Source organism: Balaenoptera physalus (assembly GCF_965194825.1).
Source record: "Balaenoptera physalus genome assembly, chromosome: 10".
Lineage (NCBI taxonomy): Eukaryota > Metazoa > Chordata > Mammalia > Artiodactyla > Balaenopteridae > Balaenoptera > Balaenoptera physalus.
Genome location: NC_138889.1, coordinates 18,952,791 through 18,974,867, shown reverse-complemented (window position 1 = coordinate 18,974,867; position 22,077 = coordinate 18,952,791). Strand labels below are relative to the sequence as shown.

Sequence of the window (22,077 nt, the reverse complement as noted above, 5' to 3'; positions counted from 1 at the left end):
TAGAGATAACTCCACGTCCACCTACTGATGAATGGATAAACAAAATGTAATTTATCCATACAATGGAGTATTAGTCATCTATAAAAAGGAATGAAGTATTGACACATTCTGTAACATGGATGAATCTTTAAAACATCATGCTCAGTGGAAGAAGCCAGTCACAAAAGGCCACATATTGTATGATTCTGCTTATATGAAACATCCAGAATAGACAAATTATAGAGATAGAAAGTAAATTAGTAAATGCCAGGGGCTGGGAGATTTGGGAGGAAATAGGGAGTGACTGCAAGGTATGGGGTTTCTTTTTGGGGTGATGAAATTGTTCTAAAATCGACTGTGGTAATGATTATGCATCTCTGAATATATTAAAAACTATTAACTTTATATTTTTAAAAGCATGAACTGTGTATTATATGGTATATGAATTATGTCTCAGTAAAGCTGCATATACCTGCACACACAAACATTTATAGAAAAGGGGGAATATAGTCCATTGGAGGGTGTTGAATGGGAGGATGGCATGACTTGATTTATGGGTTTAAAATATCACCCTGGTTCCTGTGTTGAGAACTGACCATAGGAATGTTTCAGTTATCAGTTGCTGTAGAAGAAACCACTCCAACAGTAGATTAAAGCCACGATGTGTTATTATCTCAGACTGTTCTGCAGTTGACTGTGCTCAGCTGGGCACTTTTCACTTGGGGGTCTCTCACGTGGTTGCAGTCGGATGGTGTCTGGGACGGGAGGCGTCTGCAGGCTCGATAGGGCTGGGTGTCCACGATGGCTTCCTCGTTCATATATCTGCCTTCCTGTCCACCCCATGGCCTCTCTCTACAACACAGCAGCCTGGACTTCTCACCTGCCTGCTCAGGACTCCCAGGAGTCAGGAAGCAGAAGCTTCCAGCCCTCTTAAAATCTAGGCTGGAAGCACATAGCATCACTTCCGCCGTATTTCATTGCTCTCAGCAGGCACAGGACAGCCCCAGATTCAAAGGATGGAAGAGTAGACCCCCCTTCTCGGGGGGGAATGACAGACACATAGGGGAAGAGGAACTGGGGCAGCCATCTGTGGAGACAAGCCACTAAGCGACCACAGGGACCGCAGGGGAAGAAGGAAGGTCAGTCAACTGCTGCTGCTGTTACAGTTATTGTCAATATCTTCATGTCCTTCTGCCTCACAAAATCAGCCTTTCTGAGTGGCAGACATACATCCTAGCCCTGGTATCAAGGGCTTCGGGCTGGTGCTGCCCTGGCCTGTGGCACTAGGAGGAGAACTTTCTAGGTGAGCTGTCATTCCAGCCAGTGACCCCCTGGCTTTGTTAGAGAAGGGAACTTTGCAAGATTTTGCCCAGAGTTCCAGAGCTGGTCATCTTCAAAGCCAGGGGAGGACGTAGGTCTCCCAGGCTCCCAGCCAGTTTCTTATTGCTGGACCACATACGTAACCAACAATCCTAGTCTGAGAATTCCAGCTGGGGGGCTGAGGAGACTGAAATCTGAGCCAGCTTCGCCAAGCAGCTTAATTCTGTCCCTCCAGATTAAATTTGCAGCAGAAGGGAGCAAGCTGCCCTCACAGCCAGGGCCAGGGCGAGAGGCTGAGTCCCCCGCTGGGTGAGCAGATAGGGATATTGTTCACAAGCAGACCCCACACACTTATTGAGCACCTTCTGTGTGCCTGGCACCCACTGGGGATATGGCGGTGAGCAACCCAGATGTGCTCCCTGTATGTTTTTATCAAACAACTTTATTGAGATGTAATTTACATCCTGTTCACCTGTTTAAAGTATCCAGTTCAATGGCTTTTGATATATTAGTGTATTTTTAAAACGGTTGTAAAAGATATATACATAAAATCTGCCATTTTAACTATTTTAAAGTGTACAATTCAGAGGAATTAATGATAGTCCAACCTGTTTTTAGAGTTTGGTATTGATTCAGCTTTGAAAGTCAGGAGGCATCTTAAGACCAGTGCCCTTCCAGGATTTATTAAGTCAGTGAGGACTTGAAAGTGATCAACACTTTGCAAAAAAGGATATTAGTTTCAGGTAGGATTGGAAAGAACCTGGAGTTTGAGTCAGAAGCTGAGGAGGGGGCATCTGACTCCACTGTCTAGCAGGTAAATAACCTTGTTCCTCATCCTTTCTGACCTTCAAGTCTCCTCCCCTGCCAAGGACTGTAGTGCCTATCCTTCCTGTAACAGAGGTGGGTCCCAGCCCATTCAGACTTACTTTTGCTTTATCTCCAAGTTGAATCCGGATTGTGGAGGCGAGACCAAGGTGGATGCTTTGAGAAAGGCCCCCTCCCCACCTGGCTGTGAGCTCAAGGCAAGCTCCCTCTCAGTGAGGGACTTCGGCCACTCCCTGGTGTGGGGCAGGGTGCCCTTGGCTGGGGAGACAGGCAGTAGCAGCCTTATCCTCAGCATTGGGTTGGCAACGAGGCAGCTCTTCTGACGCCTGTTTATCATCTATAGTGCTGTCTCCTGCAAAACCCAGGTAGATCCTTAGACTCTTTTAATAATCAATGAAAGCACACAACTTGAAATCTAGTTGCCATCTCTATTCTAAGACAGGGGGCCTCTGAGGAAGAGAGAGGCCTGGTTATGAGGAATGCTGAAAGTGATGCTAATGTTATTGGACTGGGAGAAGCCGGTGGGGTACCAGCTATCGTTGGAGAGCCAGCAGGAGGGCAGAGAGAGAACTCTGTAAAGGAAAAGCAATCAAGACCCTGGGAGAGTAAAGTCATGGTAATGCCACCTTTATATATATATATATTTTTTTTTTTGGCCACGCCACGTGGCATGTAGGATCTTAGTTCCCCGACCAGGGATCAAACCTGTGCCCCCTGCAGCGGAAGCGTGGAGTCTTAACCGCTGAACCGTCAGGGAAGTCCGCACCTTATATTTCTGATACCTTTGTTTATCAAACACTTTCCTCTGTTATACCCATTTAACAGATGAGGACATGGAGGCCTAGAAGCCCCCCCCAGGAAGTGAAGAGCTGGAACTTGATCCAACTCTAACTTCAGTGCCCTTTCCACCAGCCCCCAGCTGCCTGCACATTGACTTACTGTTGTCTGTGGGTTGTGTGACTGAACGGTTTAGGGAGAGATCGTGTAGGTCATGACCCTGTCCTGGGCAGGGCTCTTTTGGATCCCTGTGACCCATTTAACCAAGACTCCTCAACACCCTGATGCCCATGTCCCCCTTGGGAGATAGGATACAATTTCCCTGAAACAGACCAGGTCTGGGAGTTCCATGCCCAACGCCGCCCGCCATGTCGGAATTCACAGAGCTAGTGTGTGGCATGGCATCAGATGAGTGATCAGGGTGCCTCACAGGTATTCTTGACACTGAAAAACGAATTTAGTAGAAAGTATTTCCAATTCTGTTTTCGTCAGACAAACGTCATCTTCACGTCTCATCCTTTCGACCCCACTTACCCTGAATTTCTGTCCTGGTGTGTGTGACCCTTCCCTGTGCCCTCCCTCCAGGATCTTTTTTTTTTAATATATAAATTTATTTATTTATTTTTGGCTGCATTGGGTCTTTGCTGCTGAGCGTGGGCTTTTCTCTAGTTGTGGCGAGCGGGGCTACTCTTCGTTGTGGTGCACGGGCTTCTCATCGCGGTGGCTTCTCTTGTTGCGGAGCACGGGCTCTAGGCGCACGGGCTTCAGTAGTTGTGGCTCACGGGCTCTAGAGCGCAGGCTCAGTAGCTGTGGCGCAAGTGCTTAGTTGCTTCACGGCATGTGGGATCTTCCCGGACCAGGGCTCGAACCCATGTCCCCTGCATTGGCAGGCGGATTCTTAACCACTGCGCCACCAGGGAAGCCCTCCCTCCAGGATCTTGGTGGGCTCCGGCTGGTGCTCAGGGAGGACACACTTATGGTTGGGTTGGGCTTAGGCTTCGTTGTCACACTTCAGTTTTCTGTTTTGCTACAGCGAAGACTTTGAGGAGATAAACAGAGTCGCTTTACACCTTTTATATTATGACAAATACATATTGCAAAACACTGCTGCTTCCAAAATGTTTGGGTTGCAGAGCAGTGAGGAATTAACAGCTCTGCAGCTCCCCAAGATGCTTGTACTTCATTTACACATCAGAATTTTTTTACACTGTTCAGTAAAATAAAAAGTGAGAAAACACACATCCACGCACGTGTACACACACACTTCCACTGCACCACTTGGGTTCTATATCAGGAATGTCTTAAATTAGTAAGTAGTTCTTTAAAGTCCAGATAAACTGATAAATACCATTAATGGCTTAATTTATACTCCGGGTTTGAAATCTGACACATGGACACTATCTTGGCTCAGGAAACACAAGTGGTTTTGTGCCAGAGGTTTTAATGACCGATCAGTAATATAAATTGCTGCATCACTGAACAGAAATAGCTTCTCTGTGTCATTTGATCTGGAAACTTCTCCGGCCAGGCAGCAGTTAATAAATTTAAAAATAATTACCCTCTTCATTCAAAGTCAAACTAATTAGGAGTGGGTTTTACAAATCATAATGTTGTCCAAGCCACTGTACGTCCCCGTTTGGGATTTGAACAGGCCTGGGGGGGCAACGGCTGGGATCAGGTGGCATTAATTAGAAGGCAGGGGAGATACCACAGCTGCTGAGCTGAAGGTGAGGGGGTTGGGACAGTCTGCAGTGTGCCCTGTGGGGGAGGGAGTGAGGAGAGCTCAATGGTGCAGCCTTGGGGTTGAGCTGTAGGAACCTACAGCTCTTTTAATCCATATGTAAGGACCTCAGAGCGCCTGCCTCTGTGTGATCTGAGCATGGGGGAGATGAGGCCAATGCTAGTGTTTGGGGGCCAGGCCTGAGACACTATGAGAACCCCAAAAGCAGGAAAGGCAGATGTGCGGTTGGCTACTTGGCGAGGATGGACCTGCCTAAAGGCAGGGGAGTGGGGAGGAGGACCTCCCGAGGGCTTTATTCACTAGGCAAGTTGGGGCCCTGATAGCATGGGTCAGGTTTGTCTTACAGGCTTCAGGGAAGAGGGACCATTGGAGCCTGATGTCTGAGTGCGACATTCAGGGTATTCGGAGCATAGTGACACCCAGAACTTGGGATCTGGTGTCAGACTGTCTAGATTCAAATCCTAGTCCCATCACTTCCACGTTTTATGAGCTTGGGCAGGTTGCTTCACTTCCCCAAGCCTCCACTTTCTCCTTGGTAACATGATGGCCATGATGCTATCGTACACGGGACATTGTGAGGATTTAATTTCATGACCCATGGAAAGCACCGAGCACAGGCCTTACGTGGAGTAAACTCTCAGTAAATGGCGGTGGTGGTTACTAGCACGGAACCGTCATGGTCTTCACCAGAGGTCTTGGAGGGTACCCGTTCCCCTGACTAGGTAGGGGAGAGGGGAAGGGCCAGGTTGATGGTAATGGTGGTGGAGGAATGGGAATGGTGTACAGCTGCTTTTCCAAGGTGATGGGATCTTTGAGGATCCCTGACTTGTCCTCCGGCCAAGAGGACGTTTCCAGCATGCCCAGAGAGCTAACAGCCCCTGGAGCCCTCTAAGTGCAGTAGGGAGAGGTGAGGGCAGAATGAAGTTCTGCATGTTGAATAATCTCACAGAGCAGATTTGGTAGATCTTATTTAAGGCCCTAGCTAGAATGCTCAAAGCTGCCCAGGGGGACCACCCTCTACCAATATCTAAGCAAATGATGTATACAGCTAGGCCAGACAAGCTACAGAGCTGGAAAAAGCATGAAGCAGGTGTTCCCCCTTCCAGGAGCAGCAGGGACATGCCCTGCCACATCTTAGAGGATACCTCGTTGGTTGGTGCCCTTGAAGGCTGAGGAATCTTGAGTCCCCTTCTGGTGTCCTGGCCCATGTCTGTTACCATTAGGAACCTGGGTATTCTGGAAATATAAATAAGACCTTCTCTGTGATGCCTCCTTATCCCCTCTTAGTGCCCTGGTAAGGAAAAGAGGCTAAAGTCATTCCTAGGTTTAGGAGTTCTGGGGCTAGGAAGCTTCAGGGAAGCCTTAGAGGCCAGGACACTAGGTTGAACTAGATCACCAGACTTGCCCCAAAGCAATTCCGTTCTCTCCTCCAGCCCCCACCCTGCCCCACCAGATCAGCCAGGTTAGTGACTTGGGTTTGCTACAGATCAGAATAGCCTATGCAGCTGGTTTGTCCCATCATTCCTTCATTCATTTATTCCCTAAGTTTTAAAGTACCTTCTATGTGCAACGGGCTTTGTGGACCCAGTGCCTAATGGTGAAGAAAACTTGGTGCCTGCCTTCCTAAAGGCTACAGTGTTATGGAAGAACTGAACACGTAGGGCAAATTTGCCTTGGGTACAGATAATATAATAGCTCTACTCAATTAGATACTTTGGAGATATAATTTTAAGTCCTCATTACAGTCCTAAAACATAGACATTTTTCCTCCCTATTCTTTGCTAGAGAAAACGGAGGCAGGTTAAGGACGGCCTGTCCAGGGTGGGTAGAATGTGTGCCTCGGGCTCCTGCACCCCAGAGCCCGTGTTTTACTGCTGCCTTCCCTCCCCATGTGGGCCTGGGCATTGTACCTAACGTGCAGCCCGGGGGCTCAACTCTGCCCGTTCAACAGCCTAGGAAACTAGGGCTCAGAAGCCCATATTTGAAAAAGGGGGTCAGTTAAGAACAAACAAGCCAAACTAGAATTAGGACCCACGAGTTCTTACTTCCAGTCCAAAGTTCTCTCCACTCTGACTGCAAAATAAGGACTTTCTTTCACTGGCCTAGAAAAAATTGCTTCATTTCCACCTTCCTGCGTCACAGAGGAAGCCACTCAAGCAGATGCAAATGCTGGTTCTCAGCCTCTCCGTGTCCGCTGCAGGAGGGTCCTGCGGTCCAGGAACAGCTAACATGCCTGGTGGTCAAGGGCAGCTGTGCTGCGGGACCTGCCCTCCCCTGATAGCAGGGAGCAGGTGCTGGAGGGCACCCTGCCCCAGGGCCCTCTCCTTTTCAGTGTGAAGGAGGCTAGGAGGCACACTGTTGTGGCTTTGGAAGGAGAAGGCAATGAGAAAACACTCAGACACACACACACACACACACGCACTGCAGCTCAGTAACCACCCCCCCTTTGAACGCACAGCGCTATACCCCCGCCTTGATGGCGTCGGCTGGCTACCTGCTTGCACTGGCCCCTCTCTCCCTCCTGGTACATTAACGATGCTTGGAAAAAGCTTTGGGGACAGTCTCCGGCCCTGAACTTCAGAGGAGAAAATGAAGTCCTTGTCTGCAGGACTTTCGGTGGTAGATGGGCAGGCAGTTCAGAGACTTGAAAGGGTGAGCAGCATTCCTTCCCTCGGGGTGGTGCCGGCCTTGCCCCCCTCCTGTCCCGGGCCTGGCACGAGGGGCGGCACTGGGCACGGAGGAGCCGCGTCAGGGTGGCTGGCCCCTGTCCTCCAGCAGTAGGAAAACCAGCAACTGTTCTGGCTCCTCCTCCCAAGGGCAGCCTCTGGGTGCCCAGCCGCAGAGGACGGGGGAGGGAAAGGGAGAAGGGCCAGCGGACAAGAAAGAACTTCATCTACCCAAAACTTGACGTGGAAAAAAGGCAGAGCGAGCCTCACACCCCTGCCCACGCTGGAGGGCATGAGCAGGGCAGGGCAGGGGGTCATCGGATGGACACGTGGACTCCACTTAGGTTGGCGTGACCTCCCCATTGAAAACGTAATAGCTTTCGACTTTTATAAATATCAGGGGTGATTTGTATAGCATTTCACGTGGCGTGCCAGGGAATTGAACCTGAGAAAGCCCGAGCTCGGAACGGCTGCCGAACGTCATGGGCACTTTGGGAGGGAGAGTCATGTGCTGCTGTTTGTACAGTCAATTCACCAGCATAGACTTACTCTTGACCTCATTTCATGCTGTTACTATAATGGCATGTTTGATGCCTAATATAGAGTTTTATTTTCCAAGCCCAGGGCTCTCGGCTCTGTTGGAGCTGCTTGCTGTGGCGTAGGGAAGGACAACCCAGCTGTCACCTGCTGGCCCAGACAAGCCATCCTTCTGCACCGTTCACCCTAGTGGCACCCAGGGTTCCTCTGGGCTCCTTCTGGATGGACCCCCAGTGCTTCTTTTTAATTAATAAATTTTGTTGGGTTGTTTTTTTTTTTTTTTTGAGTGATTTTAGATTTACAGCAAAATTGAGTGGAAAGTAGAGAGACTCCCATGTACCCTCTGCTCCCCACCCCACCCCAACTCCCCCACTGTGAACATCCCCCATCAGAGTGGCGTATTTGTTACAACTGATGAAACTACATTGACACATCATTATCACGCAAAGTTTATGTTAACGGGTCATTCTTGTTGTAAATTCTCTGGGCTTTGATAAATGTATAGTGATGTGCACCCACCATCGTATCATACAGAAGAGTTTCAGTGCGCTACAGATCCTCTGTGCTCTGCCCATCCGTCACCCCAGTGCTTTTTATGGGAAGCATTGCTGCTTTGAGAGGTTTGGCTCTCTTGGGATTGGAGAGGAAAGTTGACCCGAGGTTGATTTGGGGTTAGAAAAGGTTGAAGCTCATTCACTCAATAGACATCTTGAGCATCTGCTTTGTGCTGGACATTGATGCTGGGTCCTGGAATAGGGATACAGCAGCGAACAGGACTGGTCCCCGCCTTCACCAACCTCCCATCGTAGTGGAAATGATGAACGTTATTGTGTGACAGCCGCGTGGTATTTGGAAAAACAATAATGAATTAGGAGAAAGGAGAACTGAGTTCTTATCCTGGCTCTGTCACAGGCTTGCTTTATGACATGGGACAAATTGCTTTGTTTCTCTGCCTCTCTCAAATGTGGGGAGTGGGAATTAGGTAAGAAAAATTGCTGTTTGAGGGGTTCCACGGTTGCAAGCACAGCCTGAGATTCCAATCTTGTCTGGATGGTCTACATTTTTCTCAACTTTAACATATTTGTAAACTATGATTAATATGATCTTTGGACGTTTACAGTTTCTGTCTCTCACCAGTTAGCAAGCATTTCTTTCATTTTATTTAGATGCTTATTCAATAAAAAATTAAATGCAAACTGTGTGTGAAGAAGAGATTAAAGGTGAAGATCTTTTGCCTTTTAAAAACTATTCCAGAAGTTTGAGGGGAATGATAGTGTTTTGATCTTTTTTTAAATCATGATGATATTTTTAATTGAAAATTTCAAATATACAGAAAAATTACAGATTACTAAAAGAAATTCCCATATATATCCTTCACCTAGATTTGCCAATTAACATTTTTCCATATCTGTTTTATTTTTCTCTTTTTCACACACACACACACACACACACACACACACACCCTAAAGAGAAAAATAAAGCAATATCTCTATCATCTTTCTGTCTGTTTATCTTTCTATCATGTACATCTAATTTTTTGAACAATGGTGATAAATTATTTAAAATTTTCAGACCAAATGTGATAGTGTTTTGATCTTTGAGGACTGTTGTTCAGAACTTGGACTGTGCCGGCACTGGTGCTTTTATACATTATCTGATAGAGCCAGCATCACCCCGCTAAGAGGCAGGTTCACTGCCTGTATCACTGCTGAGGAGTCGCCGGCTCAGAGAGGTTTAAGTAACATGACTCGTTCAGTGGAAGGACTGGGATTCAAGTTCAGGGCCCCGGTGGTGAGTCTGATGGGACTTTGGGATCACCTGTCGTCCTCCTGTTCAGAGTTACCCCTTCCCTTTCACGTGGTCCTCATGCCAGATCCCCCATGATCAGCTTCAGCCCCCAACCCTGGGTTCCCACTCACCTCTCCTCCCTCCCATCCCCACCCCCCGTCTGTGTCTCCTTTATCTTTTCAACTCCTACCCCTTCCTCTCTGGCTGTGCTCCCTTCTCCCTCATGACACCATGGCTGCCCAATGACAGAAAGGAGTTAATAAAAACCAATGTGTAACTGAAACTTGAAAAGCCATAAATCGCCTTGTTTTTTCTAGGATGTTGGTAGCATTTTGATTTAATAGTTGGACAAACACAAGGGCCTATTTTATTCAGAGTTTACAGGCCTCAAGGCTGTTATTCCTCCAAATTTAATAGCATTGAAATTGCAGGGTTTGCTATAATTTGCCTATCGCTTTCTGCTCCACCATTGATGTTTATTGTCAGCGGGATGGAATCTCAATCCGACTCACTTAGATAACATGTCTGTTAAACATTTAGATAATTGTACCATCATTAACTTGTCACATTATTTTAGAGATTCAAAACAGAAGCAGGGTAAGTAGAGGTACTAAGGGGGGTAGGAGGGAAGGAGGAGGAGGAAGAGAAAATCTCTCCTGAGTTAAACAACCAAGAGATGAGAGAGTTGATTTCACACCCTTGACATTTCATCGGAGGTGTCTGAGTAAGGAGGGGTGTGCTGTAGAGCTGGGCCGGCAACCCCAGGGCAGGCCACCCCTGTGACAGCGCCACAGATGCTCAGAGACCCTCGGTGTTTCACGCCCAGCTTTGGCCTTCATGCACCAAAGATCAATTTTTTTAGCTTCCCTTAGAGATGCTGATTGCAACATTATATGTAATTACAAAGCATTGAGAACAACCTACATGTCCAAAGGTAAGGACTCTGTTAATTATGGTACCTGCATGGAAAGATGTCCACGATGTTTTGTGTGATAAAAGGTAGTTAGGGAAAAAGGCTGTATAGTGTGATCTTCTTTAATATAAAATACAGAAGCCATCCTGTAAGATTCTATAAGGCTCTATACCTATTAACAGTGATTGTCTTTAGAGAATGGGATTACAGAGCAAGGCAGGTTTTACTTTCTGCTTTATCTATTTCTGAATAATAATAATTAGTATTTATTTTCTTTATTGTTATATAATAATAATTATTTATTGGCATGTATTACTTATATAATTTTTAAAATTAAGGTCACATTATAAATAATAAAAATATTACCTTTGAGCCTCATTCTTTCCATGGAGGAGGATTTCTAAAAATAAAAGGCTACAAGTGCAAGTAAATGGGTTTTGAGGAAGATATAGGACGTTAATATCTCAGCTATGCTGGTAGGCGCCTCAGTCTCCCACTGTTAAGACAGGTAACTGCCAGATGGAGAGCTCGGTACCCTGGGAGGCTTGTGCCAGCGCTCACGGGTCACAACCACTGTCTCTGTTTACAAGGGCCTGGCACAGGAAGTGGGTAGCAGGAGAGATTTTCATCACACCTAAGTGAGGACTGAGGTCACACCTGGAGGGGTGACCCAGGCCAGGGATCAGTAGGAATGAACTCCCGTTCCTCAGAGGGGAGATTCCGGGAGCAGCTAAATGTCAACACTAGTGGGCCACTGAGCTTGGCATCCAGAACTGCCCCCCGGAAATTCTATGGTATATGCCCTCTGGTCCCATGGGGGTGACAGGTGTGACCAGTTCTATCCATCTGGCTTTGGACACCATGTTAGCTCCTGCATCCACAGGGCGTGCTCTGTGACTTGGGCAAGAGAACCCACTATTGCCTCTTCTCATGGCTGTGCACACCCAGTGACTCTGGAAATAGGGGAAAATGCACAAGTCAAAAAACAAGGGTTAGGGGCTTCCCTGGTGGCGCAGTGGTTGAGAGTCTGCCTGCCAATGCAGGGGACACGGGTTCGAGCCCTGGTCTGGGAGGATCCCACATGCCGCGGAGCAACAGGGCCCGTGAGCCACAACTACTGAGCCTGCGCGTCTGGAGCCTGTGCTCCGCAACAAGAGAGGCCGCGATAGTGAGAGGCCCGCGCACCGCAATGAAGAGTGGCCCCCGCTCGCCGCAACTAGAGAAAGCCCTCGCACAGAAACGAAGACCCAGCACAGCTAAAAATAAATAAATTAATTAAAAACAAAAAAAAAACAAGGGTTACGCGCACTGCAACAAAGAGTAGCCCCTGCTTGCCGCAACTAGAGAAAGCCCACGTGTGGCAACGAAGACCCAACACAGCAATCAATCAGTCAATCAATAAACAAGGGTTAATGTTTCCCTGATTGTACTGTAAATAATGCAGATATTTGGGGGTGGGAGGGACAAACAATGTAAATATTTTATTGACTGTAGGCTAAATAATGTACATATTTAGAAAAACAGCTTAAATATTTCATATGCTACAGCACAGATTTTTGCTTAGAGGATGAGCAGGGCTGGTGGAGCCCATGGGGTAAAGATGGCAGCGCCATGGCCCCTGGGGTGCAGGGGCAGAGGAGTTGCAATAAAAGTACGTGTGTGGGATTGGGGATCAACACGGACCCACAGCTGTCAGTTTCTTGGAACCCAAGTAGTTGAAAGTCTCAGATTTTTCAAACCATCTTTTAAATATCCTGTACTTTTTTTTTTTTGTTTTTTGATATGTGAGGGAGACAAATGACAAGCTAATAATGAGAATTTATCAATACTTTTAAAAAGCAGCTTCCAGCCCAGGAGAACTGAAAACACCCATCCACACAAAAACTTGTACAATGTTCATAGCAGCATTATTTAAAACAGCCATAAAATAGAAACTGGAACCCAACTGTCCATCAGCTGATGAATGGGTAGGCAAAATGTGGTATATTTGCATGACAGAATATTACCCACCCATAAAAAGGAATGAAGTGCACTTACATGCTACACCATGGATGAATGTTGAAACCGACATGAAAGAAGCCAGGCACGAAAGGCTACATATTGTATGATTCCATTTATGCAAAATGTTCAGAATAGGCAAATCTACAGAAACAGCTGATTAGTAGTTGCTAGAGGCTGAGCGGAGGGGAAAATGGAGAGTGACAGCTAATGGGTATGGAGTTTCTTTTTTGGGGTGATGAAAATGTTCTGCAGTTAGTGTTCATGATGGTTGTACAACTTTCTGAGTACATTAAAAACCATTGGATTGTGTATTTTATAAGGGTGTGTTTCATGCTTTATGAATTATATCTCCACTAAAATGAAAAGCAACTTCCAGGTCTGTTGTTGTGTTTTACAGACTCAGCCCAATCCCCTTTACCTGCTGCATCCCAGGATTTTCTAGATAAGTAGCAGTTTGCAGAATAGTGACCGTTCAGACAATGCAAGAGGCTGTGGTGCCTTTGGAATCATTCTGTTCACAGAAGGCAGCTCAGAGATCCCCTCCCCTCGTGCCTCCATTTTCAGAACCGGGAAGGAAGGAAGAAAGAAAGAATCAGGTCAGGACCCTCGACAGGTGAAGGATGTGAATCTGACATCCGTAGTCAGGAGGAGACTGGGAGTTGCAGACCTCCAGAACAACAGCCAGACCTTCTCATGCCTGGGAGGAGTCACTCTGACCAAAGACAGGACATGGATAGCATGGACCCAGGCAGCCTGTTTTAAGAAAAGAATCACACAAGTAATATATGTGCTCCGTATGGGGAAATTAGAAGATACATGTACACAAAAGAAATGTGTCTCCTGTAGTCCCACCGTCTTTTTCTGTTTTGTTTTAAACAACATTGGGGCAATAATATGCAATGCATGCCATTTTGTAATCCATTGCTTGCATGCCAACAAACCTGCATCTTGATGATTATTGTAATACTTCTCTAGTATTCTCCCCTACCCCCATGTTTTTCTGTAAGCCCTGATGTGCCTTACTTTGTGCACTGGGATGCCCCCTTTGCCCTCCATGCTTTGGCAGTGGGGGTGGGGAGCCAGCCCCCATACATGAAGGAGCTTCCGGGGGCTGCTGGCGGGAGAAGTGTCTAACAAAGATGCAGCACGTTATCACCTCTTACCTATCGCGTCTTCTGTCAACAAGATGAACTGGGCTGGCCAGGCACTTCTGCAGCAGCTGTTTACTTGGCCATTCCAGGCAAGCTTGAGATGCTGGGAACATAGCCAGTCCTCACATTTGATCTTCTTAGAAGCTGTTTGCCTTTGGTTTTCTCCAGCCTTGCAAATGGCCAGTCGCCCTGGGCAGGATCTGGGCAGGTAATTTACCTTCTCTACTAACTTAACGGATGGCACTGCCTGGGGGCTGGGCAGACCAAAGAAAATCTAGGCATCGATTTATTTGCCAAGTTAAAGCCCAGAGTGAAGTAGCAAGGTAATTAAGCACCTCCATACGTTAAGTGTCCCAGGCCTAACTAGAGAAGATTTCCTACCAAAGAAGAGCCCCAAACAGGTGTTAGGAAAAAGGCTTTTCTTTTGGCATTTCCTTCTCTGAGCATTAGGAAAAGTTACCTAACGGAGGGATTGCAGGTTTGGGTCAGATGAAATGTTCCCTGCCCCCACTAGGAGAAAGATCCATTACAGATTGGAAATGACTTTGTCTCTAAGTGCCCATTGTCAGATGGGATGCACATTCCCCTCAACCAAACAAATATAAAATGCTTCCAGCCTCAGCCTCGGATTTTCTATTACTGTTTCACAGGACTCCAGAGAGTTTTAAGATAGCAATTTGATTAAGCTTATGGGGAAGATCCCATCAGATAACATTCTTTTTCTGCAGGTGGAGATAATGTGTTCAAGTATTAAGTATGTTTTAAAGGTAATTATCTTTTCCATATTCATTTTAGTTACAGGAATTGAAAAGGGGGAGACTTTGCATCTGAAAGCTGCCCCTTGGGCCCTGGAGTCGCTCTGACTTCTCTCCTCTGGGAAACACACTTGAGGTTTATGACAAATGAAGGAGCACCAAGTGTTTCTCTGTTCTGAAATGACTTGGGATCCCCTGTCTCCAGAGAGGTTGTCTGGAAGGCGGGGTCTTGGCCACTGCCCTCACCAGGCTCCCTGTCCTGGGGTGCTGTCTGGGCTCCCCATCTTGAGCTCCCGGATGTTGGAAGGGGGCCTGGCTGCTGCTCAGAAAGAGGACTTGGCCTCATCCAACCGTGAGTCATAGTGTTACAGCCCCACCTTCCAAAATAGAACCTTGGAATCACCATTGACATATATTAGGCCCAGTTTGGGGGTATTCAAATTGGAAGAGGCTAATTCAAGGTCTCGATTCTAACATTTGTAGTCTTCAGAACTGGGGCAAGAGGCATTAAGGAGGGAGATCCTGAGCCTCAGAGAGGTTCAGTGATTTGCTCAGGATCACACAGCAAGTTAGAGAGACATATTGTGGGCTAGAACCCCAGGAATCCTGGTCTTGGACCACTCCTCCTGTGCCCCAGGATATCTACAACTCTGCCATCTCCAGAAAATAATCCTCTTCCCTTTTCCTGGAAGTCTCCAGAGTAGGAGATTCTGTCCACGTGGCCTTCGTTGGTTATCCATTTGTCAGGATCTGCACTGAGAGCTGCCAGGGTGTCTGAAGGTCTGAGAAGAGCAAGCACGGGGCAGATGCCCTGGACTTCCTCAGACCTCACTCGCCTGCCAGCGCTAGTGTTCTAAGAGCTTTTTGCAAAATAGAAAAATCAGACCTGAATCCTACCTTCAGAAAGCTAACCATTGCTAGAGAGGAAAACATAGGTGTATCTTAAAAGGTAATGAATGATTACAAGGCACTTGAATAAGATACCTACCGTGGGGATCCAGGGGTGGCGATGGGAGTATCTCTCATCCCAACGTCTACCTGAAATCCTGTCTGCTGCAGCCAGAAACCCGTAGTTCCTGCACACAATATCCTCCATGTTACATCCCTTCTCTGCCTGATCGCCCAGGAGCACGTGATTAGACTGCAGCTCGCTGGTCTGAAGACAGCTGACTCTGGGAAAGGACACCAGGTGATAGGTTTATCATTTAAGACCCGGATGGTGACATGCAGAGCCCCATTGTCTCCAGATCCCTGACCCAGTTCTGTCAGATAGAGGTGGCAGTGGAGGATAGGTGAGAAGTTGGTGGATCCAGCCTGGGTTTAGGGCTTGGCCTCATGCACTATATCTCAGGGAAGGATGGCTCTGGCATCTGAAATGCACACCCAGTGTTGCCTCTCCCATGCTTATCCTTCAGAAGATCCTCATTGTCTTACACCAGCTACACATGAAAATCATTTGGAGGAGCTTTTTAAAAAAATAGCAAGAAAGGGCTCCCATCCCAAACCAGCTGAATCAGAATCTCCGGCATGGGGCCCAGGCATGGATGTTTTCTAAAGCTCCCCAGGATATTCACATGTAAAACCAAGGTTGAGAACTTCTGGATGTGATAAGATCAGACTCCACTGCTTGGCCCAGAAAGTGCCTCCAATCAGTATCAGGCCATCTCATGCCACCACCTGCAGTGTGTTCATCCTGAGTCACTTATAATTTCCTATTCTCTCCTTGCTGGTTTTCTTCTCCATGTATCTTCCCCTAAATCCCAGACTTTGTGTCTTGTCTGCCTAGACCATTTCTTCTCAGCTCCATTGTTTATGTTATGTAAATGTTTCTGTCTGCCCCCCACTTCCCGCTCCCCACCCCGATTCTTATGTTGAAGGCCTAACCTCCAATGTGATGGTATTTGGAGGAGGAGCCTTGGGCAGGTTTAAATGAGGTCATGAGGATGGAGCCCCCGTAATGGGATTGGTATCCTTATAAGAGGAGGAAGAGACTAGAGCTCTCTCCCTCCTGCTCTGTGAGGACACAGATAGAAGGCGACCACCTGCAAGCCAGGGAGAGCGCTCACCAGAAATCCAGCCATGCCAGCATGCTGATCTCGGACTTCCAGCTTCCAGAACTGTGAGAAATAAATGTCTGTTGGTTAAGCCGCTCAGTCATAGCATTTTGCTATAGCAGCCCAAGCAGACTGAGACAGTGTCCTTCCCTGTCACACCTTTCCCCCAGACAAGCAGTGGAAAGTGTCTCCTTCTTTTCATCTCCTGCACCACGGACCTACCCCACTTGTAGCATTTGGCCATCTTGTGCCTCCACGTGTTAGGGGCAGGGCGTCTGAACCATCTTTGGGTCCCTGGACGCTTTGACTCAATAAATATTCGTTGTATGGTTAACCAAAAGCAGTGAAGGGAGCTTCCTGGTTAGAAGCAGGAAAGGGGAATCTGTTCTTGTCTGAATTCATGTTTCTGCTCTTTGCTTGCCAACTGTATGGCCTTGGACAAGTCACTCAACCTCTGCAGGTCTCAGATTCCTTACCTGAAGAATGAGAACTCCATACTTGCCCCATTTACCTCAAAGAGGGGTGTGAGGCCCAGAATGATCTTAGGAAGAAGTGACGTCCTTGTAAGGTGAAAGGCACAGTTCACATTTAAGGTACTGTTATAATTGTGACATCTCTTGAGACCCTTGGGGGCTATGGTTTCTGCCCTTCGGATACCCAGTCTGTGCCCGCTGCACCAAATCCTACCCCCCGCCAGCTCTTCCTGACCTTTTCCTTCCCTGGCTTCCTCTTTTGCACCTGCCGTGCTCTGCCTTGCACGTGCGTGAATACTGTATGAAAGCACGTCAAATACTATTATCATATATTTTGAATTACAGAGAAAATAATGAGGGAAGAAGGCTGGTCCATCCAGTGATTTAAGTATTCAGTGTAACACGATGGGCAGAAGTTAGAGGGAGAGGTATCCTAGGATTTTTGACTAAATATGATCTGAATGGGTCAATGAGACAGATTCCACGTGCAAGCCATCCCAGATCCATAATCTCTAGTGTGGAGAAAGTTCCAGAAGGAACCTTAACTCTGTCATTTCTTCCTCATTCATCCCATGTGATTGGAGCACCAAACACGGGCATGGGTGCCAGCATCCGAGGATAGGCCGCCTCACCTACCCCCCAGGAGCTTGCAGGCAAGAGGAGGGCTGTGACAGGCATTCCTAGGAGCGCAGGAGGGCAGGTGTCCAGCTCTGATGAGGGCAGAGGGCAGGGAAGGCTTGGAGGCAGGAGGAGATGCTCAGACAGTTTCCTTCTCATCCTGCTTTAGGGTAAATTTACCTTGTGGGGTTGGCACCTGTGTTGCTCGCCGCGTCTCATAGCATAAACCTTCGTGTGTAGGCTTGCAGACGCAGGCTTTACTAATCCCCTTCCTTTCTTGGTCTCCTGTCTCTGAGGTTGGTGGTGTCTGGCATTTGTGGAGGAAAGAAGGATATAAAAGGGCAAGGCAGGAGACCCCGGTGGCTGGATTCAGAGCCGCCGCCTTCCGGGACCCCGCAGAGGCCCCTCTCCCTGGACCCTTCAGCTCGAGAAAGCCATTGTGCTCCGTCCTGGCCTCTGACCCCGAGGCTCTGGGAAGCAGCAGGTTGTTGACACTTGCACGGTCATTTCTTGCAGGGCCATTGCTTCCCTTGGGAGCTCCCCTCTCTGCCTTAGGGTGGTGACTGCTCCCCCAGCCGGGAAGGGGACAGTGAAGGAGGAGGGAAATGAGCTCCCGGTCAGAGTGGGAGGAACAGAGGGGACACCTCCACGGCAGCCGCCACTTCCAGGCAGCCCCCCAGGTTGCGTCCACGTACGTTCCTCTCTCACCTGCCAGTTCAGTGGTACCCCCTCCCTGGGGGGGGGGCAGCTTCGAGTAAATGCATCCAGGAGACATGTTTCTGGCCCGAATTCCTTCTGGCCTTTTGTTGTGGGTCTCTGGTTTGTTGGGGAGCCCCGTATTTCTTCATGGAAGGGTGCCTGTCTGTATGTCTCCTTGCGGTCACAGCAACAAAGACTATTTCTAGCCCTGGTGTTGCTGCTTATTAGAAGCAAGACTCTGGGCAAGTCACTTGCCCTTTTAGACGTTCAGCTTCTGCATTGGTAGGAAGGGGTCCAAAAAACCCACTTACCAACGGGGCTGCTGTGAACCTCAGTGAAATAATATGAATGGAGTGCTCGGTTCCCTGTGAAGCAAATGTCTGGTGTCTTGTTACGGTTTCTCTCAGAACCAGAGTTTGCTGGCAGTTTGCATGTGTGATTCTCACCGTTTTTCTCCCCCTCTTCTTTCTTGGGTATCTCAGGAAGCATTATTCAGAAGAGGGTGGAGCTGGACAGAGGGACAGTTACATTTTTTAAGTGCCACTTTGCATTCCTTTCACCTCGGTCTTAATAATAAATAACTCTGACCGAGCGACCAGAACCTGGGATGTTCTGTCCAAGTAAATGCAAGAATGTCTCCAACAGCCAGGCGTCCCCATTTGGTGGGCTTGCTCAGGAGCATTTCTCCAACCATGAGAAAAGCCCTCTTGCTAAGCTACAGAAAAATCTCCCCTGTGCTTTAATTCTGGAAGAAGCGGATTAGTGTGGCCATATTTAACCTTTGACCCTGACACAAAAGCATTATCAAAATTAGTCACCAAGAGGCTCTGTCTTCCTTTCCCTGCCCCCCACCTCCCTGTTTGCCGGGGCTGGTTTAGGACCTTGGTAAACCCCTCTGTGCAAAAGCAAAGGTTCAGAAGACCGTTGTTGCCTTAGAGACATCCGGGCCTGGCGCTGGCTGTCCAAGCTCGTGGGGTCCAAGGTGAGCTAAAGGGCAGAGCTGAGAATCTTGCGCTACAGTGGGGGTCAGAATTTATGAGCTGGATTGAAAAACTCTTTCTCCTCTGGAACCAGTTCTCGGCTATCTTGGAAATTGAACACCATTCAGATGATCTATTGATTTTTAGACCCACATTCGTCAGAACTTTTTTAATGCCTCTTTCCATCCAGCTGCTGTATGATCTCGAAGTACTGGTTGATCTAAAGGCTTGATTTCCAACATTTCCCCCTTCCAGGCAGAAATCCATGGACTTGGAGGTTGGAGCAGAACGGGTATCTGAACCTGAGTCATTTCTCTGGGTGTAAATCCCTCCCTGTCATTTAGTCACTAAATGGGCAACTTATTTGAACTCTGAGCTCCACTTCCTCATCTATAAAATGGGCACATTCATGACAGTGCCTACCTCCTAGAGTTATTTTTGAGGATAGATAATAAGATACACGTGAAGAGCCTAGAATGGTGTATGGCACCTCAGTGCACCCACCAAGTGTTTACAGACATTAGCTACTGCTATTCCTGTTGTCATCAGTATTAGTACTGATTCTTCATCACTTCCCCAGGCCCTGCATGGCTCCTGCCACACACACCCATCCCTCCCAGTCCCCAGCACACTGGGGTTTGATGGGTGACCTGCCCCATCTGTGGCTCCTCTAACCTAGCTTCCTTTGCGGTTATTTTCAGAGTCCCCTCTCAGATGGGGGGTGGGGGTGGGTGAGGACCGGCTTCATTTCATACCAGAAGTCCAACTTTCAGTGGGGGATTGGGAGGGAAAAGCGCTTTATAAGCTTGCGATGAAAGCTGTAAAACGAGATGGTCAAGGATCTGGCCGGGCCCGGTTCAGGATTATGGCCGGCCCCTGGAATGCCGAGGGGGCCTCTCTAAGAAGCCAGTGTCTATTTACAGTGTATCTCTCATAAACCCCGGCGCTGGGGCGAGGGCAGGGGGACTCGCCCTCCTGGCATGTGATTGATTATCTGGTATTTATGCCATTGAGGACTTGTCAGCGGTTTGGGGTCAAAGGGTCATCTCATGTGTCTTGCCGCCAATCCACCTCCTTTTGTACAGTGCGGACTGGGGGAGCCGTGCACAAAACAGCTTTTTCTTTGCCTTGGGAAAAGGGGGAGGGGGTGGGGGGGGGAGTGTCAATGAAATTTTTTTTCAACCTTTTCTGAATAGTGTCTTTTTAATTCTAAAGAACTTTTAATTAAAAGTAGCAGGAAAATTCATCTTGAGAAGGTTTAACTTACCTTAACAGACACTTTTGTGTCCCGAGAAGCTGGGAGTGACTTTGAAAAAAAAAAAAAAAAAAGAAAGAAAGAAAGAAAGAAAGAAAGGAAAGGGTTTTGTTGTGTCTCTCCCCGTCCCCAGACACGTTCAAGGGTCACTGGAGTTTCCTTGCACTCCCTGCCTAAGTGTGGCCCCAGCTTGGGCAAGCAGGAAGGAAAGAGGTGGTCCTTCAACTGTAGCATAGCTGTAAAAACCTAGAAAGGGACTTCAGTCCCTCTGCTGCCATGTTCCCCTGTTTCAGGTGAGGAAACGGAGCCTCAGCAGGTGGAAAGACTTACTCAGAGTCACGTAGCTGGTTGGTTGTAGGGTCTGGTATTGGGCTCCGTTCTTCTGGCCCTCCTTCTGCTACTCCTTGTAGCACGTGGAGTTGCTTCTCGAAGTTTCGGATGCCAAGTAAAGATAACGTGATGTTACTCTTGTTGCTTTTATTATTTATCTGTTTGTTTGGCCAAACCACGCGGCTTGCGGGATCTTAGTTCCCCGACCAGGGATCGAACCCGGGCCCCCGGAAGTGTTAAGCATGGAGTCCTAACCACTGGACCGCCAGGGAATTCTCTGTTGTTGCTTTTAAATCCTAGATATTTGAGACTTGGGGGCCACTCCTAGGTTCCTTGGGCTGGAGGGACGCCCCGGCCTCTGAATAGACAGTGTGTGCTCACATGGCACAAAAGAGTGACTCCGTGGCCCGCTTCCTGCAAATCTACAGAGAGAGGGGCTCTGTGTCCTCTGCTTGGTAGAAAATAGCAGCATCCCTCCCCCGAGTCCTTGTCTCTCTGATGGTCTGGAGGTCCTTCTGAACAGTTAGTTTTCCCCCGAGCTGAGCTCAGGAGTGGCCTGAGTGGAGTGTCTCTCTCCGTCCACCTGTGGTGAGAGGGGCCACCCAGAGCTGGGACAGGCCAGGACACCTCGTTGTATGTACCATGCTGCTCTGCTGTGGCCTCCCTGCCGCAGGGGAGTGTTTAACCCTCGAAGTCTTACCTAGGTGACTTACCTGGTGATGCCCCAGGACAGCGAAGAGAGACGTTACTGGGACACCCTGCGTGTGCCTCTCAGCTCATCGAACAACGCTGGAAAGCCAGGCAGAGAAATTATTTGCCTAGAGTAGTTATTTGTGGGAGTCACATGAAACTCCTGTCGCCATATTCCTGATTTTGTCCTTCTCACGCCCACTTTAAAAAATACAATGCAAAGAATTGTCTTCTCAGGAGTTGCTTTAGAAATCCCAATTCCTTTCTATTCCCTTCTTTCCTATTCCAGTTAAATTAGTGAATGCTAATTTGCGCTGGTGGGGCACCACTGTGAGAAAGACGCTAAAATGGTGTGAGACCCGGTTCTTGTTCGTGAGAGGAGAAACCAGCATTTACCGAATTCTTATAGAATTTGCTGAGTGCCAGGCACTGTGCTAATGCTTAACTTCCATCACTTTGTTTAGTCCTTGTATCAACTTTTCAAGGTGAACATTCTTGTTTCCAGATGAGGAAGACATGAACAAC

General features: G+C 47.9%; 1 protein-coding gene and 1 long non-coding RNA gene across 4 annotated transcripts in view; one reads left to right on the top strand and one right to left on the bottom strand.

The window, feature by feature from the left end:
* The window catches only part of ZBTB16 (zinc finger and BTB domain containing 16), a 190,500-nt gene that overhangs the window by 126,677 nt on the left and 41,746 nt on the right, over nucleotides 1-22,077 (top strand). The window lies entirely within an intron of this gene.
* LOC309637120 lies at nucleotides 1,904-13,099 on the bottom strand. Its single transcript, XR_014250422.1, has 2 exons — nucleotides 5,788-13,099; nucleotides 1,904-3,940 (listed from the first exon to the last, which is right to left on the bottom strand). It is a non-coding gene; the product is annotated as an uncharacterized lncRNA (long non-coding RNA).